General features: G+C 46.2%; 1 long non-coding RNA gene across 1 annotated transcript; it reads right to left on the bottom strand.

The window, feature by feature from the left end:
• Window positions 1–4,155: 4,155 nt before the first annotated feature.
• Window positions 4,156–5,349, bottom strand: LOC123410294. The gene is made up of 3 exons (XR_006613019.1): window positions 5,288–5,349; window positions 5,140–5,172; window positions 4,156–4,367 (listed from the first exon to the last, which is right to left on the bottom strand). It is a non-coding gene; the product is annotated as an uncharacterized LOC123410294 (long non-coding RNA).
• Window positions 5,350–5,664: the final 315 nt, after the last annotated feature.

Raw genomic sequence — 5,664 nt, 5'->3', positions numbered from 1 at the left:
GCTGACATCCAGTCCATACCCAAGATGATATTGATATCCGAAGATTTCAGGGCTATCAATGATGCTAGAAAAACTAGCATCTCTACTAGAATTTCATTGTCATAGGTTATCCTGGAGGTTTTCCACTTACTACCAGGGGTTTGGACAACCAATGGGATTGGCATATCACAGAAAGACATGTTATGCAACTGTGCATAACTTTCTGAAATGAAGGAATGAGAAGACCCAGTGTCAAAAAGAACAGACGTTGGGTGATGATTAACAAGGAGCGTACCCAGTATGACGTCGGGATCCTCTGCAGCTTCTTCTGCTGAAACATCGTTCACACGGCCACGTGCAGGAGTTGGCTTCACATAGTAAGCTTTGCCCGACTTGTCTTGCCCAACGGACTTTCCGGGTTGCTTGGCACCCACATTCTGAGGACACTCACGGGAATAGTAACAGATTACCTGATTGGCACGTGGTGCAGCATTGCTAGCTGGACCACCATAGGTTTTTGCTGGAGGGTTGGTCTGATTCGTCTGAGGCACCACATAGGATGGCCTCGGAGTGTATCTTGGCAGTAGAGAACTATTTGGAACCCACAGCCTGCGCTTTGGAAACGCGGAACCAGATGATGAGCCAAAGTCACGGGAGTGCTTCTTTGTGGCTTCATAGTCGGTATGACCAGTCTCGGCACTGATCGCCTTGTTGACCAGGGCTTGGAAGCTTGTACATTCGTGGAGGCGCAAATCACGATGAAGCTTAGGGCTCATACCCTTACGGAATCTTGCTTGCTTCTTGGCATCAGTAGACACCTCCTCTGTTGCATAGCGGGCGAGGTTACCGAACTCGCGGCTATAGGCATCCACGGTCAACTTTCCCTGGGTGAATGCACAGAACTCCTCTCTCTTTCTGTCCGTCAGGCCCTTTGGAATATGGTGCAGACGGAAGGCTGCACTAAAGTCTGCCCATGTGGCTGCTGGTTCAGCAGGACGCATAGCTTCAAAGTTCTCCCACCACAGATTGGCGGGTCCTTCCAGAAAGTACGCCGCAAAGGTCACCTTGTCGGCCTCAGAAACATTCGCAGAGCGAATCTTACGTGAAATACTGCCCAGCCAATCATCAGCATCGAGGGGATCGACGGAGTGATGGAACTTTGGAGGATTCAGCTTCACAAAGTCATTGAGGGACACTGCATCATTCCTAGGCTGACGAGCCGTATTTTGCTCAATACGCTCTAACAGTCGGTTGGTCTCCCTTTTGTTTCTCTCTGCCTCAAGCATAACTTCCGCCAGAGAGGGCGGGTGAGGCAGTTCTTCCTGCGACGCTCAACTACCCTCGCCTTGCTCATGAGCAGGGGCACGGTTCAACCTGGTGAACACCATCCTGACAAACAAACTCACAGCTTAGACCAATATCATCATCAATGCTAGCTATGGATTAAGAATGCACTGAACACATGGAATGCGGAAATGAATATCCGAACAGCATAGTAACAAGCAACTGCTATATATACACGATGGTTCATACACACCATTACATAGTTCAGTACAACCTTAACCAAAGAGCAAACTATGGAAAATATGAAACTACTCATCACAGGCTTACAAGCTTCCTATACATTATTTATCTATGCCTCCGGAATTCATTTCACGACACAAGCATACTTCACAAGTCACATAGGACTGTGAAAGTACAGCTACTACCATACTATCCTTCCACTCACGGTTCAGGCATCCGCGTAGAACATCTCATAAAGATTGCCTCCATGGCCTGGAAGCACAACCTGCGGATCAGGAAATACTCCAGCCTGAGACCCCTGGGATCCATAAGGACACGGGTGTGGCCTTGGTCCCCTGACTGGTGGTAGTAGAGGTCCCCGAAGAGGGGTGACTCCTCCTATAGCAGGCCAGTCAACATGAGCTGGAAGATGGTTCCTAACAGGGTTCAGCATCTCCATATCTTCATACCCTGTCTGAACTACAGGTGCCAGCTATGTCAGAGCCATCCATAGACGGGCACGTGTAGCATAAAGCTCCATATGAAGGGCACGAGCATCCCTGTCTCTATTCTCTAGCATCTCAGCAGTGGACTGCAGTAGCGGATCCTCCATAGAGGAATCAAAGTAGACCCCACTGAGGTATCCTTCTTCACCTGGCTGAGAGGCAGGAACATAGCAGAACTCTGAGTTCTGCAACAGTGCATGTCTAGCCCTCATGATGGTCAGCATTGAATAGGCAGCATCTTGTACTGCCATGTCAACAGTGACTCCCAATCCATAAGACCAATGGATTGGCTCCTCAGCTCCAGGGTAATCTGGGAATACCCTAACAGTGCAGAGGCACTACAAGGAATATGCTAATACACGACGCTATTTTTTCGTCGCTACATCGTCACGGTTTTTAATTTACGTTGATCTCACGACGAAAAACCAAGCGTCGAAAACGGAGCGTCACAAATGAACATGAGCGACGTTTTGAACAAAATCGTCGTAACTTTTACGACGATTCATGGATTGTCGTAACCTTTACGACGATCCTATATCGTCGTTGGTAATCAAACCCAGTCCTATGTGGCAGTATTACGTGGGAAAATTACGACGAAATCAAAACGTCATGGTTGAAATCAGCCCAACCCATTTCAATTGATCACATGGGTTGGTTTTATTTTTTTGGCTTTTTCTTATTGGGCTTATTTTTGGGCCTTAGCCCATTTACAGCCACTTTAGCATTTTTTTTTTGAATTTTTTTTATCATTATAATTTGGGCCCTGGCCTTTTAATGCCCAAATACATTTGATCGAGTTTAAGATTTGGCCTTTTTCATTTTTGAATTCAGCAACTTTTTGTTCCAGAACTTGGTTTCATTTCTATTTGTTGGACCTTTCCAACCCAATTATTTATCCAATATTAAATCCAACACTATTTCATATTCTAATCAAAACTCCAAGTTGAATTAAAATCATCCATCATATAACATCACATAATACATCTTCCAGGTTTACATAACACAATAACTCATCTCATGAATACATTTCCTTACACAGGAATATAGCAAGAACGGACATAATTGCACAATAAAACAATGACACATCTGCTAACAATGGAGCTCGAGGGAGGCGGTCACGGACACCGGCCTCTGCGCGACGCCGCCGCTCGAGAGGAGCGCTCCGAAGGGGAGCAGCCCTTTCGCGACGAGGCTCATGGATGGCGTCGTGTTTGCTTACTGTGGATGAAACGAACAGAAAGAACGTCAGCATCAACAAGAGACAGGAAACAATCATTAGTACACAGATTAATTATGCACCCAGTCAGCTATGTACTTTTCCTAAGTTTAATGCTATGTATCACTAATTCAGTCCAACTAAACCGACAACTGCTATGGGCAGAAGTCCCATCAGCATCACAAATCAGAAGAACATACCCCCCTAAGTCTGAACAACTAGTCCTCGGTTGCGACTACCCAGATGATACAATGCAACCCATGCGATTTAGTATGATAACAAAGTGTTGGTTTGACCGCCAACTCAAAACATCAATTAATTTGTACACTATCTCACACGCAAGTGAAAGACCAATAACAGATGCTCTATCTAACAGTACCTCGGTGATGACACACTCTGGAGCCAAGTTCCTCAAATGCACAAACAGTAGTGTATGGAAATCTGAGTTCAAATGCTACAGGAGTAACCAGTTTTTTCAGTGTGTAAATCATGTGTTGAACAAAGCAGAATAATCATAAACAAACAGAACTATTGCAGATCCCATTGCAATGTCTAACAAGTAGATTAGAAGTATCTCTCCTACTATACTAACCTCAAATGAGAGGCCAACCTATTGCTTTAAGTTAAGCCAAATATAAGCTAGTAGTGAGTGCCAAGTGCCAGCCAGATTGGAAACTACTGTAATGACATTCATCTACAATGGAAACTGATACATTTTGGCATCAAGATTTCTTCTTGCCAAAATATGACAGCAAGCACTGCCAAGACATGATCTCCACAGTTTTCACTCGCAGCAAAAGTGCAAAGCATGCTATCACACCAAATAGACAAATCAAGAAACGCCTCCTATCAAGTGCAAAGCATGCTATCACACCAGAAAGATTGGGCAACAAATCACAAGAGAGCGAGCGAGTAGTAAGGTCATACCAGTTCCTTCTTATGCATCGCCTCTCCCGCGCGCAACGAGTTGAACTGCGCAAGAGGAAACCAAGAAACGCTCAGGAACGCACTCCAGTCCAGATGAGTTGGGCGCCTCCCTCGTCTCCGCCACCGCGGGTCCGGCTCCATTGGAGGGGGCGTAGGAGCGCTCATGGGCCGGTTCTTGGTCGCGGCCGTCCTCGCCCGGTTCTGCTGCTCCTGAACCGGACGGTTCCATCGTGAATCTGCTAGCAGCAAGTAACAGAATAGCTCAGTTCAGATCATAGCAAGAAACTTAACTCAGTTCAGATCGTACTTATTGGAAAACAGTAGCAGATTGGCTATCAGAAGAATTCAGAAGTTCAGTACAGAATACATTACTGAAGCGTAACTCAATTCTTAACAGAGATAATAAAGATGCATCGCAAGAAACTACAATAGATGGCATTGGCATCAGAAGTAACCAACCAGAGCAATCTAGATATGTGGGATGTTGTGACATTGCAAGCAGAACAGCTTAAGCTCGCATGCCAAGATTCGGAAATCATATGCAGCAGCAGCTATAAGAACAGAATCCAACAACGAATGACTGAAGTCTGAAAGGATCCTTATTATTTAGAACAAGATTACTACAGCACATAGTATCTGAGAACAAAATGTGGCTTACTGTAACAAGTAGCACAGCAAGCTTTCTCAAGAGATCACAAGCATATGACGGCAAGAAGGGCTCGATTCCAAAAATAAATTTCTGAATGCAGGACAAAATATTGCACAACATAATCTCTATCAGAAAAATTTCTACATGGAGAGTGACTGAGTAATGCTTATAGAGGTAGAAACTACCTAGGAACCCCCAACGTTTTTAGCAATAATCAAGAAATCCAGATGTTCAGTTCAGACTTCGGACAATCAAGGAAAATAAATCAAGCAACATAATACAGCAATCCTGATGGCTTGGGGCTGGAGTGCCAGTCAATAATTATTGCATCAGAGATAAGACCAGCCTCGAGCTCTCACCGCAATTCTGCATGTAGAACTGGCAATCCTGTTCTGTTCATAAGTTCAGTTCAGACTTCGAACAGTTAATTTGTCTGAAAGAATCTCCCTGTTGTCTGCTCTGTTGTTGTTTGAAGGAGAGGAACCGAACCAATGGAGGGTGACAGACCTGGGTGAGGGGGTTGTCTTGGGGCCCTCTGGACTGGAAGCCGGAGAAGAGCCCCCCAAGCCTGCTCCCGATCACCTCCATGTCCTACCCGTACCTCGCCAGGAGCCCCGCACAGCACAGCTTCCCGAGCCCGCTCCCGATCACCACCACGTTCTCTTCCGACCTCTCCGCCACCCTGAACGAAACGTAAAGACGACAACGATGATTAACGATGTGCGCTTGCTCTTGCTTGACGGAGTCGCTCACACGGTCTGAAGAACAGCGGCGAGCAAAGAGTAAGCCAGTGCGAGTGGTGGGGTAATAATTAATACGTACCCTGGTGGCGACGAGCCGGCGGGGGTGGCCACCGCCCGGCAGAGCGCGGCAGCGCCGACGCG

The sequence above is a fragment of the Hordeum vulgare genome, chromosome 7H (genome assembly GCF_904849725.1).
Source record: "Hordeum vulgare subsp. vulgare chromosome 7H, MorexV3_pseudomolecules_assembly, whole genome shotgun sequence".
In the NCBI taxonomy this organism is placed as follows: Eukaryota; Viridiplantae; Streptophyta; class Magnoliopsida; order Poales; family Poaceae; genus Hordeum; species Hordeum vulgare.
The sequence above is the reverse complement of the archived record's forward strand: the minus strand, read 5'-3'. Positions and strand labels throughout refer to the sequence as shown.